Source organism: Oryctolagus cuniculus, chromosome X, assembly GCF_964237555.1.
Source record: "Oryctolagus cuniculus chromosome X, mOryCun1.1, whole genome shotgun sequence".
NCBI lineage: Eukaryota > Metazoa > Chordata > Mammalia > Lagomorpha > Leporidae > Oryctolagus > Oryctolagus cuniculus.
In genome coordinates this window covers 44,823,898-44,840,616 of record NC_091453.1, presented here as the reverse complement: position 1 = coordinate 44,840,616, position 16,719 = coordinate 44,823,898, and the positions used below count along the sequence as shown (strand labels likewise).

Genomic DNA, 16,719 nt, shown 5'->3' with positions numbered 1-16,719 from the left:
TTTCAATACATTTCTGGATTTGATTTGCTAATTTATATGTGCACACACACACACCCACACATACACACCGGCTTTATTACCTTTTGGTCCAAGGCTTGGGAGGGCTCCAGGATTGTTAAAAAGCTGCCTAGTAGGTAGAAGGACAGACTGAGATAAAAGCTCTGACAACAGGAGTTGCAGAGGAGCCCTCAAAAACTACTGGGTACTGGAGAGCTCTGATCATTCTTGAGGATGAACTTTTCAAGAAGATACTTGCTCATCCCATGCTAGGGGCTGGCCAGTCTGCAAAAGTTGCTCAGGTGGTTGCCCATTTTCTTGATGAGTTTCACCTCCTCTTCTAGGAAGTGGATCTCCAGAAAGTCATGGAAATGGGGGGGAGGGGGTCTGTGCAGGCAGAATCTAAGGAATGAAGATGTTTCTCTCCAAGGTCATGTGGCTTCCATAACGACTGGATTTTTGCCTCATTCATCTTTTTTAATGATTTATTTATTTACTTGAAGGGCATAGTTAAAAAGAGAAAGGGACACACACACACACAGAGTGAGAGAGAGTGAGAGAGAGAGCGAGAGAGCGAGAGAGACAGATCTTTCATTCACTGGTTCACTCTCTAAATGGTCTCAATGGCTGGGCTTGTCCCTGATAAAGCCAGGAAACAGGAGATTCATCCAGGTCTTGCTCTTTGGTGCAGGAGCACAAGCACTTGGTCCATCCTCCCCTGCTCTCCCAGGCATGTCGTCAGAGAGATGTATCTGAAGTGGAGCAGCCAGGACACCAAACAACAATCTTATGGCTAGCCTGGCCCCAACCCCCACTCCATCTTGAGATGGCTTCTGAGTGTCCTAGAATAGAGGGTGGCCACTGAGTTGGTTTTGTACCTTCAAAAGAAGTTGGGGGCCATCACGCTACTCCTCAGCAGGCTCGAGGGAGAAGTGGCTGATGCCCTCCAGAGCTACATCATTGCTGTTGAAGTAGAAGCCCAGATAGAGGCAGATGTAAGGAAGGTAACAGATGAAAATTGACCAGGAAGTTGATGACAGCCTCCACCTGGATGGATAATTCTGATGAAACTTGGAAGTCATGGTTGATAGGCAATAAGGCGATAACAACTAAAATGGTGTTGGCTAGTCCCAGAAGCTGCAGATGGCTGAGAAATGGTCCTGGAGTTTGCAATTATAAAGGAGACCGGAGAGTGGTGGAATGCTGGAAGAGCATCCCCAGGCCTGTTACATTCAAATATTGCTGAGGCAAGAGGTAGATCTGTGGGTGTCCAGCATGTTGATTCTCTTGTTAATGTTTTGTTGAGGAATTCACATCCATGCTCAGGAGAGCTAGTCTATTGTAGTTTTTAAAGTTGTAATGTCATTGCATGGTTTGGGTATCAGAATAATGCTTGGCTCATAGATTGAATTGTGAAGTATACCTTATATTTTTCTTCCTTTTGAAAGAGATTATAGAGAACTGACATAATTTTTCCCCTAAATATTTGGTGGAATTCACCAATGAACCTATCTGGGGTTATCTATTCAGATCATCTACCTCTCTTGTGTGAGTCTTGGCAAGATGTTTCTTTTTTTTTAAGGTTTTATTTATTTATTTGACAGGCAGAGTTACAGACAGTGTGAGAGAGAGAGAGACAGAGAGAAAGGTCTTCCCTCCACTGGTTCGCTCCGCAAGTGGCTGTAACGGCAGGAGCTGTGCCCATCTGAAGCCAGGAGCCAGGTACCTCCTTCCAGACTCCCATGTGGGTGCAGGAGCCCAAGCACTTGGGCCATCCTCATCTGCCCTCATGGGCCACAGCAGAGAGCTGGGCTGGAAGAGTATCAAATGCTTTCGCTGTGCCTATTGAGGTGTTTCTGTTCTGTTCTTCATTCTGTTGATGTGATTTATGATGTTTACTTATTTGCAAATGTTGAATCACCTTTGTATCTCTGGGATAAATCTTACTTGATTGTGATGTATGATCTTTTTGATGTGCTGGATTTGGGTTACTGTATTTTGTTGAGAATTTAATAGTTGTCTTTAAATTACGCTTAACATTCAAGTTTTGTCAGGTTTGTCAAACAGAAATATCAACTTTCTGTATACAAACAACAGCACAAGCAAATCTGTACGCTCTCTTCCTGAAGAATCATCAACATTTCATTCTTTTAGGTGAGTAATCAAGTTGTTGACATACAATTGCTTTTGTCTTTCTTGTGTCCATCATCAGATGAATGGATAAAGAAAATTATATATATGTGTGTGTGTGTGTGTACATACAATGGAATATTATTCAGTTATAAAAAAGAATGATTGAAATTCTACCATTTGCATCAAAAGGGTTGCAACTAGAGGACATAATGTTGAGTGAAATAAACCAGACATAGAAAAACACAGTGTGCATATTCTTCCTTATATGTGGGAGCTAAAATGAAAAAAAAAAAAGTACTGTTCTGTTAAATTTTGTTTTAAATTTTTGAAAAATTTATATGTGGCTGGCGCCGCTGTAGCTCAATAGGCTAATCCTCCTCCTGCGGTGCCAACACACCGGGTTCTAGTCCTGGTCGGGGCACCAGATTCTGTCCCGGTTGCTCCTCTTCCAGTCCAGCTCTCTGCTGTGGCCTGGGAGTGCAGTGGAGGATGGCCCATGTGCTTGGGCCCTGCACCCGCATGGGAGACTAGGAGAAGCACCTGGCTCCTGGCTTTGGATCAGCGTGGTGCGCCGGCCGCAGCGGCCACTTGGGGGGTGAACCAACTGAAAAGGAGGCCTTTCTCTCTGTCTCTCTCTCTCGCTGTCCACTCTGCCTGTCAAAAAATAAAAAAATAAAATAAAATAAAAAAGAAAAATTTAAATGAGTAATGAAACTGACATCTTTTCTTTCTTTTTTTTGTAACTTTTATTTAATAAATATAAATTTCCAAAGTACAGCTTTTGGATTACAGTGGCTTTTTCACCACCATAACTTCCCTCTCATCCACAACCATCCCATCTCCCACTTCCTCTCCCATCCCATTCTTCATCAAGATTCATTTTCGATTATCTTTATATACGGAAGATCAATTTAGTGTATACTACGTAAAGATTTCAACAGTTTGCACCCACACAGAAACACAAAGTGTAAAATACTGTTTCAGCACTAGTTATATCATTAATTCACAAAGTACAACACATTAAGGACAGAGATCCTACATGGAGAGTAAGTGCACAGTGACTCTTGTTGTCGACTTAACAATTGACAGTCCTGTTTATGGTGTCAGTAATCACCCTAGGCTCTTGTCATGAGCTGCCAAGGCTATGGAAGCCTTTTGAGTTCACCAACTCCGATCTTATTTAGACAAGGTGATAGTCAAAGTGGAAGTTCTCTCCTCCCTTCAGAGAAAGGTACCTCCTTCTTTGATGGCCCGTTCTTTCCGCTGGGATCTCTCTTGCAGAGATCTTTCATTTAGGTTTGTTTTTTTTTTTTTTTTTTTTTTTTTTTTTTTTTTTTTTTTTGCCAGAGTGTCCTGGCTTTTCATGCCTAAAATATTCTCATGTGCTTTTTAGCTGGATCTGAATGCCTTAAGCCTGATTCTGAGGCCAGAGTTCTGTTTAGGACATCTGCCATTCTATGAGTCTGCTGTGTATCCCACTTTGCATGTTGGATCGTTCTCTCCTTTTTAATTCTTCCAGTTAGCATTAGCAGACACTAGTCTTGTTTATGTGATCCCGTTGACTCTTAATGCTTTCATTATGATCAATTGTGAACTGAAACTGATCACTTTGGCTAGTGAGATGGCATTGGTACATGCCACCTTGATGGGATTGAATTGGAATCACCTGGCACGTTTCTAACTCTACCGTTTGTGGCAAGTCTTATTGAGCATGTGCTGAACTGTACATCTCCTCCCTCTGTTATTCCCACTCTTATATTTAACAGGGATCACTTTTCAGTTAAATTTAAACACCTAAGATTAATTGTGTGTTAATTAAAGAGTTCAACCAAGAGTATTAAGTAGAACAACAACAACAAAAAAAACTAAAGGGGATAAAGCAGTAAGTTGTTCCTCGACAGTCAGTACATGGGCTGATCAAGTCACTGTTTCTCATAGTGTCCATTTCACTTCAACAGGTTTCCTTTTTTGTGGTTGGTTAGTTGTCACCGATCAGGGAGAACATATGCTATTTGTCCCTTTGAGACTGACTTAATTCAATGAAAGATGGTGAACTATGCCTGGGCAGGGCGAAGCCAGAGGAAACTTTGGTGGAGGTCTGTAGCAGTTCTGACATGCAAATCAGTTGTTTGACCTGGGTATGGGGCGAAAGATTAATCGAACCATCTAGTAGCTGGTTCCCTCTGAAGTTTCCCTCTGGATTGCTGGTGCTCTTGCAACCCCGCAGTTTTATCCGGTAAAGTGATTGATTAGAGGTCTTGGGGCCAAAACTGACATCTTTTCACCTATTATTTTTTATACCCCTTGCCTGTATTCATGCTGAACTATAGTCTTTTTACTTTTTGTTTGTTGAACTGTTTATTTAGTGGATCACCAAGCCTTTAATTATAATGTAAAGTAGAAATATGTCATCTCAAAAATAAAAGAAGAAAATAACAGTGTTTTCCCACAGAGGCACATAAAACATCTAGATTTTTATGCACATGATGAGAAAGGTGAACAAGAAGAGTTAAAATCAGTGAGCAGGCTGAATGCAATGAAAGAGTGTATTTTATGGTAACAAGAAAGGGAAGGAAGCTCATGTTGTGGTGCAGCTGGTTAAGCTGCTGCCTGTGATGTTGACATCCCATGTGAATACCGACTGGTTGGAGTCCTGGCTGTTGCACTTCTAATACAGCTCTCTGCTAATGCACCTGAGAAACAGTGGAAAATGGTCCAAGGGCTTGGGTCCCCACCAGCAATGTAGGAAACATGGATGGAGGTTTTAGCTCCAGGCTTCAGTCCGGCTCGGCTCTGCTTTTGCAGCTGCCTGGGAAGTGAACAAATAGATGGAAGATCTCTTTCTCTCTGTCTCTCCTCTTCGTCACTCTGCCATCAAATAAATAAAATAAATGGAAAATGCATTTTAAAAAATAGTCCTTGCTCAAACAATTATCAAAGTTACAATAAGAGGCCTTCTTATTGTATTCCTCTTAGTCTTCACTTTTATAAAAAATGCTATGTATTTTCCTTAGATAATTTTTAAAGACTAAAATTTTTCACATATGTGAAAAAGAAGAGTTGGGGACATACCAAACTTGTGTATTCTCTGATCTTTCACTCTAAGCCTTCAGAACTGACAGCAAATACATTTCTGTTGTTTAAACAAAAAAGACTGCTACTTCCATACAAACTCTAACAAATCCAGATAGATATACCATTGTGATAGAACATGATCTAAGTGTATGATATTATCTCCATTACTTTAGCTGCTGTTTGTATGGTACACCAAGTGCTTATGGTTTTGTCATCATGCATTTCAGTGTCAGAGAAGGCATAAACATTTTCTTGGTTGGATATGTTCCAATAGAAAGCTTGAGATTCAGAGATGTATTGCTTGTTTTTAAAGTGGTTGAGACAGAAAGCTAAGAAGTTAAAAAGATGTGTACTTATAAATATCCAGGGATGTATAAAAAAGATGGGCAAGACTGAACTAGTAATTGTAGTTGGAGAGATTACAGAAATCTGAAATCATGGTGATGCTGGGGGAAATGGTACAGGCAAAATGACATTTATCAGAATGCTTGCTGGAAGACTTAAACCTGATGAAGCAGGAGAAGTGCCAGTTCTAAATGTCACTTACAAGCCACAGAAAATCATTCCCAAATCAATTGGAAATGTTCACTGTTACTACATGAAAAGATAAGAGAGGATTATACTCAACCCCAGTGTGTGACTCATGTAATGAAGCCTCTGTGAACTGAAAACATCGTTGATCAAGAGCTGCAGACATTATCCAGTGGTGAACTGCAGTGAGTAGTTCTAGGTCTTTGTTGGGGCAAACCTGCCAATGTCTATTTAGTTGATGAACCATCTGTATATTTGGATTCCAGGAAAAGACAGATGGCAGCTTGGGTTGTCAAACATTCCATACTCCATGCAATGAAGAAGGCATTTGTTGTGGACATGACTTCATCATGGCCATGTATGTAGCAGATCGAGTCATAGTTTTTGGTGGTGTTCCATCTAAGAACACAGTTGCTGTCCTCAAACAATTTTGGCTGGCATGAATAGATTTTTTGTTATCTTAAAATTATATCCAAAAGGAATCCAAGCAACTATAGGCCATGAATTAATAAACTCAATTAAGGATGTACAACAAAAGAGGAGTGGAAATTACTTTTCTTGGATGATTAGATTGAATCTGAGAATATCAATAATCCATTTATTCAAAAAAGATTGACGATATTTTTGCCATATATAACTTTGATCAGGTTTTATGCCCCTTGTACTGCGGAGCTTACTTAATGCAACATCAAAAGTCAGTTATGTCATAAATTGTAGTCTGAACACAGAGAATGCCACTTTTCTGTATTTGATGAGGCTCTTTTTGTGCATAGAAAGTCATTTCAAACTGTACAAATTACCTTCAGGTTTTTACTATGTATAGGAAAATTTTCAAGAGGTATAATAAACTCATGTACTAAATACTGATGCTCCTGGGAAGGCAGCAGAAGATGGCGCAAAAACTAGAACCACTGCCATCTAGGAGCGAGAGAGAGAGAGAGAAGAGAAAAAAATGCGATATGCTTATGCATACACCAGTTACTTTGTGTACAATAAAAAAAATGGGGATGGGGAAATAAAAGAATGGAGAACACTGCATTGCCGTACTCAGAATATGATGGAGCAAAATTGCAGTTTTCTTTTTTTTTTTTTTTTTTTTTTTGACAGGCAGAGTGGACATTGAGAGAGAGAGACAGAGAGAAAGGTCTTCCTTTTCCGTTGGTTCACTCCCCAATGGCCACTGCAGCCGGTGCACTGCACCGATCCACGCCAGGAGCCAGGTACCTCTCCTGGTCTCCCATGCGGGTGCAGGGCCCAAGCCTTGGGCCATCCTCCACTACACTCCCAGGCCACAGCAGAGAGCTGGACTGGAAGAGGAGCGACCGGGACAGGATCCGGCGCCCTGACCGGGACTAGAACGCAATGTGCCGGCACCACAGGTGGAGGATTAGCCTAGTGAGCCGTGGCGCCGGCCTGCAGTTTTCTAATTGAGAATGTAATCTTGGCCTGTAAGGGCAGAGTTCAGGTGTAAACTAGCAGGTTCCCTTGTAAGTAGACGCCTGCTCTGTGCTGCTGAACACTTCAAATGTATCTGTAGCCTCCATTTCTGGTTGTGCATGTGTGTCTGATTCATGATAGGCTGCCTGTCAAGTCAGAATCTGATCTGCCTCATTGACAAACCCTGTCTGTCATTCACAATAGGCTTTTGTTAATATACTATGTGGCCTCTTAAACTGTACTACAGAACCGTCCTGTCCTGTCCCCTTCAAATTATTATGATCATTGTTCTCATCCTTGACTCCTTCCTGGGACTTTTAGTCTGAGTCTCCTCAGCTGCCGCTTCACAAAAGAGGCACCAGGTCTGGATGAATGAGCACACAAACAGTACCGGGAGTAGCCAAGGTTACCAATTTTTAAGTTTAATATATCTTCCATCCTCGTTTCTGTGCATTTGCTTTAGAGTAAATATGCAAAAAGTTTTGTACAAAAATAGGATTACACTAAATTAGCAGTGTCTATTTCAAATTAATTGAATAAAATAAGAAAAGAAAATATGATACACACACACACACACATACAGTGGAATACTACTTAGCCTATAATGAAGAATGAAATTCTATCATTTGTGGCAACATGGATGAACCTAGAGGAAAGTATGTTAAATGAAATAATTTGGCCACAGAAGGAGAAATACCACATGATGAATCTGAATAAGTTGAACTTACAGAAGTAGAGGGTAGTATTGTGGTACCAAGGACTTGGAGAGAAGATGGGTTGGGGGTTGAGGAGTTATGAATCAAAGTATATAAAATTCCAGTTAGAGAATGAATGAGTTCATATGATCTATTGTACAATATTGTGACTGAAGTCAATAATAATGTATTATACTTATAAAAATTGCTATCAGTAAGTTTTAAGGGAGCTCACCACAGAAAATGATAGATGTATTTGTTCATGCATATGTTAATAAGCTTGATTTTGCCATTGTATAACATATATATTTCAAATCCACATTTTGTGAATGATAAATGCAGGTAAATTTTATTTGTCATATAAACAACTGTTTATTTGTCAATAAAAAGACCAAAAGAGCATGTTGAAAGTGGTTACCTCTGGAAAGACAGAATGGAGAGTGAGGTTGAGACTAGGGAAAGGAAGAACAAAGGATTGCTATTGTTTGAATCACGTGTGTTAACTATCATGCCAGAAGTTGAACTTGGAGCTTTAAAACTCTGACTTCTTTTTAAGATCCACTTGTATTTACTGGAGGGATAGTTAGGAGAATCAAAGCAGGAGTCACAGAGAAAGTTGCTTTTGAGCTGGCATCTTATTTTACATTTTTTTTATTAGTACATAATACTTGTATTATGCATGAAATATTTCAAAACATGTATACAGAATAAATTTATCAAATCGAGCAGTTAATGTAGATGAAATTTGAACATCCAGGGAAAAAAAGAAGAAAAATTATTTCAGCCCAAAACAGCGTTTTCTTGCTTTCCAGTTGCAATCCGTCTTTGTTATCATGACACTCGACCCTAGAATGAATTTGGTCAAGCACCTCATATGAATAAAGATATGCACTTGGTCTTGTGGATACAGTTATGAATAAAACAGACATGATCCTATACCTTCCAAGAACTTACACTGTGGTGGGAGAGACAGTCAGCAACCAGTTGCACCCATAAAGATGTTGTGAAAATAATGATAAGTACTTCAGTGAAGTGCCAAGTACCAGGAGTGTAACAAGAAGACTGTGTCCTCCTCCAGAATATTAGGAGTTTTCCTGAAGGGGTGGCATTTATACCAAGAGTTGAGTGGTAGCTGTGTGGAACTAGGTAAAGAAGTGGGAAGTTCTCCCTCCTTCCAGACAGAGAGAACATGTAGAGGCAAACAGGAACATAGCCTTTTCAAGGTCCCTAAAGAAGGCATAGACTAAGTAAAGGAAGATAAAGCAAAATGTGAAGTTTGCATTTCCTCAGAGAGATCTCTGGGAACACTTCGGTGTGTGTTCCTCCAGCGTTTTACTAAAGTTCATTTTCCACACATGCGTAAACATGCTCCCTTTAATTTAATTATAAGTACTTACTCTTTTTTCTTCCTGCAATGTGCTTCCTCCTTCACTTCATTCAGATTTCTGCTCAAATATCATCTTACCTAAAAACTTTCCCGAGTAGTACATCTGAACTATCATTCTCTGATCACTCATCTCCATGCCATATATATTTTATTTCTGAAGCCATTCATTAGCATTTAGCCAATTATATGCTTATGTGTTAAAAAAAAAAAAAACTTGCCCCATCTATCTCATGATGTATCAGTTCCACAAAAGCAGGAAGGATGTCCGCTCAACTCTCTGTCCCCAGTGTTCAGTAAACATCGAATAAAATTAAAAATATTGAGCATTTTAACAGAAACATAAAATTATGCATATCTATGGTCTACCATGTGATGGTTTGTTACATGTATACATAGTTCAATGTCCAGTCATGGTAAACATATCCATTTCCTCCAAAATTTACCATTTCTCTATGGGGAAAATATTCCAAATCTTATCTTTTAGTTTTTTTATAAAGAAATATGCAGTGCATTAATATTATCCACAGCCATTCTATTGTGCAATAGAACTCCAGGATTACTTACTATCTAGCTGTAATTCAGTATGCACTAATCAACATTTCCCCATTTTGCCTTCCTTCCTCTCTCCCCATCCTATAGTAAACATTAGTACACTTTTACCTTTAAAAAATAACTGTTAAGGGTCAGCGCTGTGGCGTAGCGGGTAAAGCCGCCACCTGCTGTGTTGGCATCCCATATGGGCGCCAGTTCAAGTCTTGGTTGCTCTACTTCTGATCTAGCTCTCTGCTATGGCCTGGGAAAACAGTAGAAGATGACCCGAGTTCTTGGGCCCCTGCACCCCCATGGGAGACCGTGGAAGAAGCTCTTGGCTCCTGGCTTCAGATCGGTCCATCTCCGGGCGTTGAAGCAATTTGGGGAGTGAAACAGAGGATGGAAGACCTCTCTCTCTCTCTCTCTCTCTCTGCTTCTGCCTCTGCCTCTCCGTAACTTTGCCTTTCAGATATATAAATAAATCTTCGAAAAAAAGAGAAATAACCCTTAGTTTTAGAATTCATATATAAGTGGTTTAGATTTGTCCATTTTTATTTCTTCAGAAGTCCTTTTTTATTTTTCACATTAGAAAACGAAACACTGTACAAAAAGTTTTTCATAGCAGATTACACATTGGCCCCATTTAGACTTGCTCTCAAGGTGCTGCCAAATATGGTATGTGCTATCCAAGAAGGCAGTTGTTAATCAGGTAGCCAATATGTTGATTTAAGTGCAATAGCATGAAGGCTTCAATATGGAAGATTACATTCTCCTCTGTTCTAAAATTAGCTTAAACGGCATTGGTGTTCATATTTACAGACTTGAAATATAACAGTCCTGAGCATCTGAGACCAGCTGACTGGAATTTTGGTCTCAGGTGTTTTTTTTTTTTTTTTTTTTTTTTTTTTTTTTTTGACAGGCAGAGCCAGACAGTGTGAGAGAGAGACAGAGAGAAAGGTCTTCCTTTCCATTGGTTCACCCCCCAAATGGCTGCTACAGAGGAAGCTCCTATTTCCTGGCTTCGGATTGGCGCAGCTCCAGCCATTGTGGCCAATTGGAGAGTGAACCAGCAGATCGAAGACCTCTCTCTGCCTCTCCTGCTCTCTCTGTGTAACAACTGAGTGATAATTTCACCAAGTAACTGCTTCAGAACCCTTTCCAGAAGTGTCTCAGAACCCTCATCATTTTCATGATTCTCATGATGGGTGCTTGAACCAGTAATTTGCCACATTACTCAATAATTTTTTGTGTGTGGTGTCTTGTTCCTGCTTCTGTTCACTTTTCATTTGCAAAATGATGTTAACCCTTAATTTCTGACTTTTATAATCATTATAATTATATTGAGGTATCTGGCTTCAATTCCACCTCATTAATATTTGCATTTTTATTTTCTATGACTAATCACTTCAACGTCAATAAGATCTGTAGGACTTGGGCCAAAACATCCATTTTCAGTTGAGTGCTGCTACTGGTCAACTGTTGTACAGTGCAGGCATCTTCAATGATGTACTGAAGCAGGATTGCCATCTGGAACACAGATGCCTACAAGTTCATCTGTTTTTGAAGCAATAGGTTACCAGTTCTCTTTTAGCCAGTTGATAAGATCATGTAAACTTTTTGCCACTGTGATAGCTGGCTTAGAAAGCTGTGGTTCACTGATAATTATGTTCTAACTTTGATGGCAAGACAAACATACAAGACTACTAAGAGAATCATGATCCAGAACTCAGCATTGACTACTCAAATCCAAATGTAGGGGAATTCATCATGTGCTTTTTAAATTTAAATTAAAATTTTTTTTTGATAGGCAGAGTGGACAGTGAGAGAGAGAGACAGAGAGAAAGGTCTTCCTTTTCCGTTGGTTCACCCCGCAATGGCCGGCGCACCACGCTGATCCGAAGGCAGGAGCCAGGTGCTTCTCCTGGTCTCCCATGCGGGTGCAGGGCCCAAGCACTTGGGCCATCCTCCACTGCCCTCCTGAGCCACATCAGAGAGCTGGGCTGCAAGAGGAGCAACCGGGACAGAATCCGGTGTCCCTGACTGGGACTAGAACCCGGTGTGCTGGCGCTGCAGGCAGAGGATTAGCCTATTGAGCCGTGGCACTGGCAATTTTAATTTTAATTTTTTAAATACTTCATTTTATTTTATTTTGACAGGTACAGTTACAGAGAGAGTGAGAGACAGAGAGAATGGTCTTTCATCTACTGGTTCACTCCCCAAAAGGCTACAATGGCTGAAGCTATGCCGATCCAAAGCCAAGAGCCAGCAAGGAGCTTATTCCATGTCTCCCATGTGGGTGCCGGGTCCCAAGCCCTTAGACCATCTTTTACTGCTTTCTGAGGTGATAGCAGAGATCTGGGCAGGAAGTGGAGCAGCCAGGACTCAAACCAGTGCCTATATGGATGCCAGCACAGCAGGCAGTGGCTTTACCCATTATGACACAGTGCTGGTCCCTGCTTAATAAGTTTTTAATAGATTCAATGTGCTTTGTAGATACAAGTTTTGTTTATTTATTTATTTATTTATTTGAAGAGTGTAGTTACAGACAGAGAGAGGGAGAGACAGGGAGAAAGATCTTCTATCTTCTGGTTCACAACCCAAATGGCCGCAATGGCTGGAGCTGGGCCTATATGAAGCCAGGAGCCAGGAGCTTCTTCCAGGTCTCCCACATGGATGCAGGGGCCCAAGCACTTGGGTCATCTTTACACTGCTTTCCCAGGCCATAAACAGAGAGCTGGATCAGAAGAGGAGCAGCCAGGACACAAACTGGCATCCATATGGGATGTTGATTGTTTCACCATTTCTTTCCTTCTTAATCATTTTTTTCGGGGGAGGTAAAAGCAAGGTTTATTTGGGAAGGGACATCCGTAAAGATGGATGGGCACCTCTCCAGACAGGACCTGAGAGAGTGGCCAGTCGCTAGGACTAGGGGTGGGGAAGGTGCGAGGTTACATTGGTGAGTGGAGAGATTACACCTGGCCAGACCAGGCAGGCGACTCAGCAGAGAGGCAGAGGGCTGAGCGCGCAGTCCGGTTGAGGCCAGGGGTTTTTAAGGAGATAGGTCTTGCTTCCCCACCTGTTCCTCTTGGAACAAAGGGCTTTTTGGATGCAAATGTTAAGAAACTTCTCCCTGAGTTTTGCAAATGTTAAGAAGCTTCTCCCTGAGTTTTCTCTTGAAGGTCTGAAACAAAGGACTTTATGGGTGCAAATGTTATCAGACAGGAAGAAGGGAGCAGGGTGTTTGAGATGCAAATACTGGGCTGCACCTGGGAGATTGTGGAAGATTTGTCAGGCAGAAGGGGTGGGGACCCCCCCACCTGGCAGGTTATCAGGTGGAAGGGGGCAGGGCAGGGCAGGATGTGAATACTGGGCTGCCCCTGAAATACCATCTGGATGACCTTGAGATGCAGCATATGCTGGACATAGATGTCTTCTCTTTAGGCCTTTATGTCGCACACACATAAGCTCATAACTGACTTCCTACCTAACATTCCCCCCCTCAAGAGGTAATACCCAAAATTCTTCTTTGGGATTATGGATGGAGTTCCGTTTTCTGTAACTTCTTCAAAGCTGGCATATGGGCATTGAGGGGGATTTGGGTATTTCCTCTTGCTTTCTGTCTTATGGTGTGCAACAGTGGCCTTGGAAAGACTGTGCTGCTCGGTCCAGAGGGCTCCTCAGGTCGTCCAATGGAATGGGCTGGAAGCCTTGTCTGACGATCATTTTAGTCTGTTAGAGACAAAATGAACAAGGGCGTTAAAAACACTCAGTGCAAAGAGAAGCATCAAGATTACAGAAGTTATTGGGCCAAGGAGAGGAAATAGCCAGGATTTCCATGACCAGATGTCAGGCCAGAAATCCCAGCCCTGCTTTGCCTGGTCCTGGAGCTGTTTGGCTTTTTCCAGGAAAAATACGAATTTGGATTTGTACCTGTCTAGTCTGATTGACCCAGAGACAACATTCTTCCTGGAACATGGCACAGATACCTCCTGGAGCAGCAGTTAGCATGTCCAATTATTTCTTTCTTTCATAACCTTTTGTGACTTATGCACACCTTCTTCAACTTACTTGAAGCATTCCATCATTTCCATTCCAGTCTAGAGTAACTAGCCATCAGGATTCTTACAAACTATGTCCTTTCCTTATTTAAAAAGCTCTTTCCTTTTTAACCCTTCTTACCAACAACACTCTTTCCTTCTAAACCTTTCTTACCAAGCACACAATTCTATACTTGTGATGTTTTCCATAGAGCCTGGTTGGTTCTTTCTACCTTACCGGAAGACTGAGGTCTCCATGCAGAGTGAAGATGCCTTACAAATCCCTGTGTGATCTAGAGCTCTATTTAATGCAATCAGTTCTGCTAACTGAGCAAAAGTTCCTGGGGGCAGAGCATGCTTCAATAACGTGCCATGCTGCAACTGTTGCATACCCTGAGAAGCAGGTCCTGTCTGACAAAGCTGCTTCATCTGTGTTAGTCAGGGGGCTGTCTTTTAGGTCCCTTCTGCTGGCATAGATCAAGTCTATAGTCTCAGTACAGGAGTGGAGGGGACCACTTTCCCCTGGAACTGGCATTAAAGTAGCCGGGTTTAGAGTAGAGCAATGTCTTATTTTTACCTGAGCATTTTCCAGAAGGAGGACCTGATACATTAGTATCCTACTATCTGTGAGCCAGTGAAAGCCCTTTTGCTCTAATAGATGTGAGGTATTTGATGTGAGGTATAACGGGCGATATTTTGCCCCACTGTAATTTTAGATACCTCCTCTGTCAGCAAGGCAGCTGCTGCTATCATCCTTAGGCAGTGAGGCCATCCTTGTGCAACCATGTCTAAGGTTTTAGAAAAGTAGCCCACAGGTTGCTTAACAGGTCCCAGATCCTGAGTTAACCCTCCTAAGGTGACTCCCTGCCTCCCAGTGATGTACAGCTGGGAGGGTCTCTCTGGATCTGGCAGTCCTAGCACAGGGGCTTTAGTCATAGCATCCTTTAGCTGACCAAAGGCTGTGGTTTGCTCTTTCCCCCAAAGGAGGGGGCTCTGCTTTGGCTGCCTGTCAAGAGCCTGGTTTAGGAACTGTGCTGTTTCCCTGTATCTAGGAACCTCATAGAGAAAACTGGGACTGCCTGAAGTTTTCAGAAGTAGGAATTTGCTGCGTGGCCCATATCATCTCTGGGGCTGGTTTTCTCTCCTCAGGGGCGAGGATAAGGGTTAAATAATTAACACTCTAATGGACTAGCAATGCTTTGTTTTCCTCTGGATACCTAGTAGCTAGTTTTGCTGGGAAGTTAAGCCAATGTACAAAACTAGAGTCTCAGGCTGGGAAACGAGACAGACTAACAAATCATTTGCATTTAACCATCTACATTATGGATTATTGTGCACCCCCCTCAAGAGATAGGCCCTTTAAGTCCTCAGTGAGGACCTGTCCAAATAGGTGTGGCACATCCTGGAACCCCTATGGTAATACGGTCCAGGTTAGCTATTGCTTTAAGTTCTGTCTATTGACCCATTCAAAGGCAAACAAAAACTGACAAGAGGGGTCTATAGGGATACAGAAAAAAGCATCCTTAAGGTCTAAGACTGAAAACCACTTAGTTCCTGGAGGTATTTCTCCAAGTATTGTATAGGGATTAGGCAGAATAGGGTGAATGGGTATTACTGCCTCATTAATGACCCGCAAGTCTTGAACTAGTCTGTACTCCCCATCTTTCTTTCTAACTGGCAGGATGGGCATATTGCAAGGGGAATTGAAGGGTGTCAACAACCCGTGCTTTAGGAACTTGTCAATCAGTGGCTGAAGGCCTTCTCTAGCTTCTGGATATATAAGCTTATAGGATATTGCTTCCGATTTGGAAAATTATTAGGGTCTTTAAGTATATCTCTAGCTTCTGGATATAAGCTTATAGGATATTGCTTCCGATTTGGAAAATTATTAGGGTCTTTAAGTTTAATAAAGATTGGGCGGGCCTTCAAGGCCCAGCCAGGTATGTCTGAGGCCCATACCTGTGGGTTAATTTGTAGCTCTATCTCTTCACATGGTGTGTCAGAAGGCAGGGGACTGCACGTGGCAATAGTAGGAATCTGGCCATCCTCATGTGCAGAGAAAGTCACTCGAGTTCCCAACTTACTTAGGAGGTCCCTTCCCAATAGGGGAGTGGGACACTCAGCCATTACTAAAAACTGGTGGGAAAATATGGTCTTCCCCCAAAGGCAACACAAAGGGGGTGTGAATCTCCTTAGGGAAGGCACCTCGTTGACTCCCATTACTTGGCTGGACTGTGAGGGGAGTTGCCCAGAATATGAGACAAGTACAGAGTAGGCGGCCCCCGTGTCTAAGAGAAAATTTACGGTCCTACCTGCCACATCAACTGTGACCCTAGGCTCTGCCCCCTTGATGGCGATGGTTGCTTCGGGAGCCAGACAGAGCGAAGGGCTCCTTCAGTTTAGGGCCAACAGGTTTTGCGATTCTGACCCTGGGGTCCTTCGACTCTCGGGGCAGTCTCGCTTCCAGTGGCCAGGCTTTTTGCAAAGCGGACAGGGTTTCTTTGGAAGCCAGCTGCTGCTACAGCAGCCTCTAGCCCAGTGCCCTGGCTTCCCGCAGTGAAAGCAGTTACCACTTGGAAGTGGGCCGGCCTTGTTGGGTCCCTTTGATGGCAGATTACCGCGCAAAGCAGCTATCAACTGGGCCTGCCGCCCTTCCTTACACTGCTCCTTCTGCTTGTCTCGCTCCTCCTCCTCCTGGTCTCTGTTAAAATAAACAGCAGAAGCAGCCTTGATAATGTCAGACAAGGGGGTGCTTGGTCCCATCCCTAATTTCTGAAGCTTTCTTCTAATATCAGGGGTGGCTTGAGTTAGGAACCTATCCCCTAATATGGCATTTCCTACAGCAGTGTCAGGATCTAAATCAGTATACTTATCAAGACCCTCTTTGAGCCTTTCT

General features: G+C 42.2%; 2 pseudogenes; one reads left to right on the top strand and one right to left on the bottom strand.

Annotated features, from left to right (window-relative positions):
- The window catches only part of LOC103351886 (ATP-binding cassette sub-family E member 1 pseudogene), a 36,165-nt pseudogene extending 29,813 nt beyond the window's left edge, over nucleotides 1-6,352 (top strand).
- Nucleotides 6,353-7,464: 1,112 nt separating this feature from the next.
- Nucleotides 7,465-14,433, bottom strand: LOC138843107 (cullin-1 pseudogene; annotated as a pseudogene).
- Between the last annotated feature and the right edge of the window lie 2,286 nt (nucleotides 14,434-16,719).